The sequence below is a fragment of the Lichenostomus cassidix genome, chromosome Z (assembly GCF_008360975.1).
Source record: "Lichenostomus cassidix isolate B80296 chromosome Z, HeHo_3.0, whole genome shotgun sequence".
NCBI lineage: Eukaryota > Metazoa > Chordata > Aves > Passeriformes > Meliphagidae > Lichenostomus > Lichenostomus cassidix.
In genome coordinates this window covers 5,959,957-5,969,261 of record NC_139511.1, presented here as the reverse complement: position 1 = coordinate 5,969,261, position 9,305 = coordinate 5,959,957, and positions in this window count along the sequence as shown.

The following is a 9,305-nucleotide window of genomic DNA, read 5'->3' as shown; positions in this document are numbered from 1 at the left end:
TGGCTTTGGAGAGCACAGCTCTGCAGCTCACCTCCACTGCAAAGGTTTCTCCAAAGAATCACTGTAACATAGCAACATCCACCCATGGTTCCTCTCTTTCAGTCTCATGTTTTTCTTAGTAAATATCTCAATTCCCTAATGGAAGTGGTGTGTGGCATTTAGCAGCTGTGTTCCCCAAAAATGCAGCTGGGTCTTACAGATACCACTCTAACATCCTGAAATGTTTAGCACTGTTGCTAGTCCCTCCTGGTTTCTCTTGGGCCGCATTTTCAGAAAGCCCTGGGTGGATCACAATAGTTCCTTCTGTTGAGTGGTTCAGGAGATCTGCAGTAAAGTGGAGGTTTTTTGGCTTGTTTTATATTAAATTTACCATAGTATTTCACAGCAATATCTGAGGGTGTTGACATACTCTGCATGTTCAAGGGGCCGCCTGAGGAGCTGTCAGCTCTGCCAGCTCCTGTCCTCACCTCCCCTAACACCTATAAAATATGGATATACCAATATCAGTATGTGGGATGGCTGTATAGGTGACTATATATGTGCACACAGAAATACCAGTGTATATCTACAATATTATTCAAAGCATCTTTCTGTATATCCTCTCTTTCCAATAGAAAGTAAAAATATAAAGTCCTGAGGTTCTCTCTGCTGCTGACTCTGTGCATGTTAGTAGGGGGGAGATTCACAAACTGGATTATTTCCTGCAAAATGGAGACAAACTACCCTGTACTGATTTATCTTCCATCTGTCAAAGAGCCCCAAACCAGCTGACTTCCTAAAGATTGGCAGGATTCTCAGAATACACAGGAACTTCACAGTTGACAGCAAAAATAACATAAATTATGTTTTCCTGGAGATGATGACAGACACAATGTCTCAGTTTAGTTTATAGCATAAGTTACAACTCCTCGTGTTTGCATGGAATAATTTTGAGAAAATTTAGTCTGTCATGCAAATTTTTAACCTCGCCTCAACTGATTTTTTTTTTTTTTAATTTAAGATGCTCAGTTATCTAACAGAGAAAAGATAAGCACACATGGGTAGCTGCAGCTACTTTTAGAACCAGCTCAAGCATGTCCTTCCTGCTGGTGCCCTAGAAATAACAGGGCTAATCTTGCTGTGAGTGGTCTTTTATCAGCACTGCCTTTTCAGCCTCAGAATGACCCACTGCTTTTATTTCAGATTAGATCCCATGGATATCATAGCCTTGCCCTGGGAAGCAGAAAGTCTGTTCAGATGTCAAATAGCATGAATCAGTCCAGGTCTATTGCAGGACTTTCTGGTTGGAAAGGTCTTTTGAACCAAGTCAGGCATTTGCAGAAAATAGTATAAAAGGAGAGAGAAAAAATAACTCAGGAAGACGTAAAAGAAAAAAAAGAAAAAAAAAAAGTAGGGTTTCCCCAGTTATGTATAATCTTAACTTTTTAAGTACATTTGCAATTAGGATTTTCAATTTTCTATTAAAACTATTTCTGGCTTTCAGAGAAACTTGGGTTTGAGTGCTTTCTGAAGAGGAATATTTTTCAGCTGTAGCTGAAAGTTTAAATAGGCCTTTTTCAGTGCTCTGACAAATTGACTTTCTAAATGGTGGTGAAAAAGGCATTAACATGACACTGACATTCATACTGTGAGGAGAAAGGAAAGAATGAATCAACAGGAAGAACTTGATGAAGTGAGACTAAAATGGAACTATTTGCCTGTGCACTTTCTCCCACAGTTATATTTGACACAAACTTCTTAAATCTTGCATCTTTTCTGGATTTTACCCAGAATTTCTTGGTCTGTAGTGATCCAGCAGACCACTGTTCATTTATTTATTTTGCTTATCTGGTATTTGTATTTATTGGCCCATTAGTAAAGTCACACTGCTGTGGGGAATTTGGGAACCTGGCCTTGGTTTTATCCTAAATAAGGAAAAGAAAGGTAGAGACATGCATTGGTGGGAGGAGAGAGAATCTCTGTGCTTGGCTCTGCCATCCCTGTGTTAATACAAAGAACATTTCCCTTATTCAATAACACCTATGAATAAATAAATCACCCTTTGGGAAGGCGTGTAGATAACAAAACCTCACAAAATACACATGGGGAGTGTTTGTGTGAAATGTTTGTTCATCCTCCTTGCTGCTGAGCAGTCTCTGTCTCCAAAGGAGGGCAATGGAATTCCCTCTGTAAATTAAATTTCTCTGAGTCCAGGAGATGCACAAAGGCAGCTTTTGAAAGGTGCTTGGGTCTGGAGAAGGTGAGAACAAGTGGGGTGGAAGGGAAACTCATTGCCCTTCTCCAGCACCCTGAGAGGTGATGGATTACCCCATCCTCCTGTTATCAAAGTAAAACACATTTTGCAAGATCTTATTACCAAAATGAGACAACACTTATTGTGCCTCCTGACAGGTCTTAACGGCAGACTCTTTCTGAATGCCAGGTTCATTTTGACTCATGTCATATCTATGTAATTTTAATCTTATCTGCCTGAGAGAAGCTCTCTTTACAGAATAGCTGAGAAGACAGCTGCAAATTCGATGAGAGGTTCATCAGGAAAACAGACTAAATATACCTGAGGTTTTTTTCCAAGGCATATGGTAAAAAATGAGCAACCCAACCCAGCCCAAAAGTTAGAATTTAATATTAACACCAGTCACAATTGCATAAAATCAAATTATTTTTATTTTATAGACAAAGTTTAAGTATGTACATCTTCTCCAATTCTATATTTGGAAAGAAAAAGGCCCTTGTTGAAATAAAAGTTCCATACCTAATATCTTGTTGTAACCAATGCAAGTTGTAATTTCTTCCCTACACAATGTTTAATACATTTAAATAGACACAATTATTGTTACATCTTTGTGGAAGTCAGCTAGAAGGGGTTTGAAAATTAATAAAACACAAGGAAATGCCATGCTTTGTAGCTGTGATGAAGGAGGACAGTGTTTCAGTTGGTCTGTTCAGGTATTACTTGTCACAGTTGTGTTCATCTGCACACACTGAATGAACACACCCTGTTGGAAACTAAGCCCATTTCAAAATCCACCAGCTGGTGAAAGACTTCCTGTGACTCAAGCCTGGATTTTCCCTTATTCATTACTCAAATCCTTTTCTTGCCACACTTTTACTCAACGCTTCATGGGTTTGTAACTGCCTGTATCTCTGTGATTTGTCCCTGGCAGAAAACCTTCCTCTGGTTGTACCAAGGGCACAGTTTCCTCATCACTGACAGCTCTGTTCACTTGCCAGTGGAAATGTCCTCATCCAAATCCCTTTTCCCACCAGCCTGGTCCTTCCCAAAGCTCTGTCAATTCCTGCAGCTGGGAAATTGCCCTGTTTACACCACAGATTGCAGATCAGTCTGAGTAGCAGATCACCTCTGTCAGACAGGAATTTTTCCTACAATGCAACGTGGGTTTTTTAGGGAAAAAGCATTCCAGGGGATTTATGTCTTGCAGACCAGATTTCATAAGCCATGGAGTGAACTGGTGGGCGATGTGGGAAGTTCAGCTGTGTAAGTGAAATTTTGTTTACCTTTTTGTGTTCTCTGTGGTATGTGTTACCTTTTGCCAAGGATTTCAATTTTTTTCTCCACATCTTCACAGTTAGCTACATTAATGGGTGCTGCAGCAACCCACCACAGCTGCCCTCCAGCTTCAAATAGCTTTTTAAACCTTAAAAGTTTTTTAAAAGATTGTCCTCAGTACAAATACTTTAATAGAAGTAATTTTGATCCTCCCTCCCCTCTCCCCCTGAAAAAGGTGAAGGGAAAGGAGCATCTGGAAACATCTGCACAGATCACCTGCATGAGTGAGGGTAAAATCTCTTCCTGCTGTGGTTCAGAACCTCCAAACAACCTCTGAATTGCAGCAGCAGTGCCTCCAGCAGGCTTGGGGTGACCTGAGGGGGAGGGAGAGGAAAAAAGGAAAAGGAAAAGGAAAAGGAAAAGGAAAAGGAAAAGGAAAAGGAAAAGGAAAAGGAAAAGGAAAAGGAAATTAAAGGAAAATAAAAGGAGAAAAGGAAGAGGGAAATGGGAGGAAGAGGAAGGGGAAGGGGAAAGGAGAAGAGGGGAAGGGGAAAAGGGGAAAAGGGGGAAGGGGAAGGGGGAAAGGGGAAAGAAATACCCTGAATTGAAAACAACACCCAGGATCTCTTAGGGAAATGAGGACAATTCATGATTGCAAAGGCTGCTAAATTTGTTAGCAAACCAGGGTTTTGAACTCCCAGAGTTTCCACCCCTGCTGGGAGATCCCTCCATTCCCTGTGTCCCCTGTGTGCCACGGGAAGGTTCAGGTGTCTCACATTTGCACACACAAAGTGTGGCTCGGAAATCACCTCACAAGAAAGGTGTGGCTCAAAAATACTGTTCCAAAACCCTAAAAGAGCATGTGCACCATGACATTTCCATTTAAATGAGCAGAGGGAACAAGGAACAATTAAATGTGAAGTCATAAACAGTTCCAGTGCAGTGAAAAAGGTTTTCATTGTAATCTCACTGCTTTTGGCACAGTAATTGCATATTAAAGCAAGATAGAAATTGTGAATTTAAACCAAGTGTATTTTGTAAAATTGACTTCATTCAGTTAAGATATGCAATTCTTATGGAGTAATGCTGAAAGTTGAAGATGTCCTTATAATTCTCTTTATTTTAGTGGCTGAAATTCTTTTTAAATAAGGTTCTTCTAATGACTGTAAGTTTATTTGCAATGTCCTATCTCAGACTGTGATTTTGTCTGCATTTTGATTAGCTAAAAGGAGAACAGGCTAGTAGTGGGTGAGTTAAGGTCAGACAGAATCCTGGGGGGACTTCAGGAGCTTTTCAGCTTTTCAGTCTGAATTTGCCCATTGAAACAGCCTTTCCCCCCATGAATGACAGATGAGAAGACAAGATGCAAACACATCAAGAAAAGGTTTAAATTTCTCCTTCCACCATTTCTTCTCTTTTCCTTATTAAAATGGAAAGTAAAAACTAGCTGAACACTGCCAGTTTGAACATTTTTTAGAAGTTTTGCTGTTTGAAAGCCCCTGCTCTCTGCTCAAAAGAGCCATAGAGCTCCATCCTGAACTGACTCAGGTGCTTCCCTTAGCTCTGCTGGGAAATGATGCAGCCCAGCAGGACTTTGCTCATGAAGCATGATGTGCTCAAGGCTTTTCATCTGTTGGATTTCAGTAATTACACAGCCTGGGTAAGCTCATCTTTCCTGCAGATTGTCATATTTACAGAGAAATTCACCGGAATTTTTCAAACTCTGAGAGCCAAGGACAAAAAATTATCCCTTTTCTGTGGCTTTACAAACTGTATTTGTTTTTAAATTGCCTGATGCCCAATGCAGACAGGTCCCAGCCATGCTCCAAAGGCACAGCTGGCACACACGTGGTGGTTCACACCACAAGGAGACAGTGAAGCTCCAGTGACTGACACTGATGGGCTGCTCTGCCTCAATCATCCTTACCCTCTATCAAAAATCAGATGAAGAAGTCAGAAGTTCTGAAAGATTAACACAGAAGCACAGTGGGGCATGGATTCAGAGCGTTCTGGGTTTATGTATTTTTTAAGCTTGAAAATCAGAAAGGTAAAGGGTGAAACCTTGCTGAGGCAAAACTAGAAGACTCACAGTTCTGCAAACTAATTTTGTTGGCCACATTGTATAAGTCAAACCATTTATCTTCTTTTTCTACTTTAAAATCTACATAAAGGACTGTATTACTGAAAACAAAATCAATTTTTAAAACAAAGATTCATGGATTCTGATAAGTTAATTAAAAAACATTTGTCCCTTACAATAACTACAGCATGATACATTTTTTCAGGGTCATCCATATTTGTTTTGCCTTGGCTCTAGAAATATGAGTTAATTAAAATGCCTGGGGTGTTTAATTTACTACTGTCTGCTGGATCCAAACCTATGAGTTTAATCAAAGGTCTCTCTCCATCAGAAAAGATAAAGAGCTTTATTGGATACGTGAGGCTTTTTGGTTGTTGGGTTTGGTTTTTTTTAAAGCCCTATTGTGGGATGTGACAATAGAGAATAAATGAGACTCTGCACACTGAAAGATCTGAGGAAGCACTGTACACGTTGTTGGCACTGACCCTTAAAGAGGTTCACATCCCTTTGTTTATCAGTGCAATGACCTTGGACAAGATTCCCCCAGCGAAACCATTTTCCTGTCCTGCTGTTTCAATCACATGGCTGGGATGTGCTGAGGGAACACAAAAATGTGAGTAAAGAAGCAGCCCTTGTTCTTGGTAGATCACAGCTGAAATGAGCAAGAAGGACAAGAGTAGCAGTGAAACAGAGGTGGAAAACTTCCCAATGCAACTCCATGCTGGAGCTGGAAATGCAGTTCAGCTTCGGACTGGTGCCTCAATCCATTTGGAAAGAAACACCTGAGTGCATATCAGGATTGCTGGGAAGCTGCAGATTAAGGTGGTCTGAGAGACTGATGGCTGGAAAATCCAGTGAGGATTATTCCTTACAAAGATACCACCTTTGGCTCAGTGCCCTTCCACTGATTTTTGTAAAGTGGAATTCACCCTTGAATTGTGAAAATCTTTTTTTCTGTTCTCTGCTCAGAGCTTCTCCTGCTGTTGCATCTCTTATGTAGAGCTTTGGAGTTTTGGGGGTTTTACTTTTGTTTCCATTGGTTTTTATTCTGGGGTTTTGTTTGTGTGGTTGGGGTTTTTGTGGTTGGTTTTTGTTTTTTTTTTCCCTTTGTGAAACTTCAAATCAAAAGAAGCAAGTAAGCAGAAGTTAAAAGAGAAACAGGTGTAAACACAACTATTTTGAGTAGGCTGCCCCTTTTCAGTATGAACTTGGTGCTAAAACACTTCTGCAGACACAACATCATTGTATCAAGCTTAGTTCATTAATTCGACTTTATAGGGGGTGAAATTGTTTAATTGGGTTTCAATAGCTTTTTTTACAGCCTCTGAAATGCTTTGTAAAAGAAGCATCAAGCTGACTCTCATCTGTTAATTATCTTTTCCTGTATGAAGGAATCCTTCCCCTCTTTCTGAATACATTTAGAGGTTTATTTCTCCAGAGCGCCTTTAGCAATGGGCATCCCTTAAGAACCAAGGGAACTCTTTACTGAGGTGCCTCTTGTTGAAAAGAAGGCAGAACTTGATACATTTGCTGGGCATCCAAAGCAGGAAGGATTTTTATCTTCCCCACCCTGGGACACAGCCCTGTATGATTTGACACCACTGGGAGGGAATTGCTGGTTTTCGTACAGAGAAAACAAACAATTCTTGTATGAACATTTCTAAATTGGTGTTTTTTCTTTGGGAGGACACCTGTGTGTGCCACCTGCGAGGGGGGAGGATGGTCCAGGACAGGGGAGAGCTTCTGTTCATCCACACCATCTTTGTTGTTGTTGTTTTTGTGCCTCATAATGAGAATTTCTCACACTGAAGGAGTCTCACAACTTTTCCTGCACTTGGGTGCCCAGGGAATGCCAACGTCACAGGACACATCTGTTGTCACCTCATTTTTTGTGGTTTCTTGGCAGCTTTTTTGCACACACAAATAAGATTTCAGAGTAGGAACAGAGTGGAAATATGTACTAACACCAGATTGTATCTTACAGATAGAAAACATCCGGGAGATAAAGCAAATAAACTTGTTCCTTGCTCCTAGCTGTAGGTAAGAAATAAACCTCGGAGTATCCAGCTGCTGCTGGTTTCACTTCTGCCATGTGCTGTATGAATTTTACACCAAAAACTAAATATCACAGAATCTTTGGCGTGAAGAAATATGAAGAGGGAAAGAGAGGGTGGAAATGAGGGTTACTGCCAAATCCCAGACATTCAGTAAGCCTGCAGTGCAAAGCTGCAAAAGAAGCTACAACTTTCTGCTCTCACTCTTCATTTTTTCATCTCTAAAGCAGAGCCTCCAACACATGCGTTTGAAAACCTCTGCCACATGGCACGAGCCATATTTTCCTCTAGGGGGAAGAATAAACCTCACAGGACACACATGAGCTACAGCTTCTGATCTGCTGCTGTTGGAAAATGTTTTGACACTACAGAGCTAAATTTGTAAGGCACAGAGCGAGTCTTTGTCAGAGGCTGATGATACACTCAGCCAAAGGAGAGTCAGAGCAGCACAGTGCTATCCACAGGCATATCCACATTTAAAAATATTCCCTGCTGGCTTAAATTGCTTCTTTCTAAAAGTTGCCATGCAATAATACCAAACTATCTTGAATAGTGTGCGCAAATGAGCATCCTAAAGCAGCAAAATTTCATTTCACTGCACTGCCTGTCTGTTTTAAATATTTAGCTGATTAATAGCCAACATTATTTGATGAGGTTGTGATTTGAACTGTCTCCTTAAAGACAATGGAATTAATGTACTTGGAGAATTAGTTGTTTCAGTCAGCCATAAAAAATGAAGAACAGCTCTGAGAATAAAATAATTTTCTTTTGCTACTTTTTAAAAATTCTCTGAGAAATGGTAGACACGATGCCTTCATTGCATGTTTTACTCCTGCCCAATGAAGCCATTGATGTTTTTAGATTTTTTTTTTCAAATGAAACGTGGGAATTTGTTGTCTGCCTTCATTCAACACACGTGGGGGAAAGTTTATCAGACTTGCAAACAACTGTCCTTTATTTAGTCTGAAAGACAATGTGTGTTCTCAGTAGGAGAAAACTTTGTGCCTCAATGTTTCAACCAGAAATTACAATTTTTTCTCTAACACCTTTCACTTTTCTTTGTGAGTGAAGATTTAATTCCCTGGGCCAATTCAATGGCAAACACACTCCTCCAAGGCTTTAATTCTGTGTTTTCTGTGTTCAAATTGCTTCAATATCCCCAGGTCATATCTGTGGAGGGAGCAGAGCAGGTGGCTGCAGGGCAAGGGGAGGTGACAGACAGACCTGCAGGGGAATTCTGCCTCCTCCAGCAGTGATGCTCTGCCAGAAATCACCAGGTCCTCTGTTCAAAAGCTGGAATGCCACCTTCTGCTCCAAAAATGACCCTCTCATCACATTTCTACTGGAATAAAAGGACTCTTTAGCAGAAATAGCAAGTGCAGTGTTGGTTTAGTAATGATAACATGGGTGAACTGCACCATGGAATAATTGCTTAGTCAGGTCCTAATACTCAAGCATTTATTGGCACACTAAAGTAATCTCAGGGGATCTCTTCTCAGGCACTAGAAAATCATTTTTATGAGCAAAATCACACCTTACAAGTGTAAATGAGATGTAGCTAATGCTGCCGGTTTCTGTTTTCCTATTCCATTGAGAATTCAACACATAAAATCACATTGCCAAATGGTTTATGGTACCCCAGGCCCAGTTTTAGTGGTCAGGA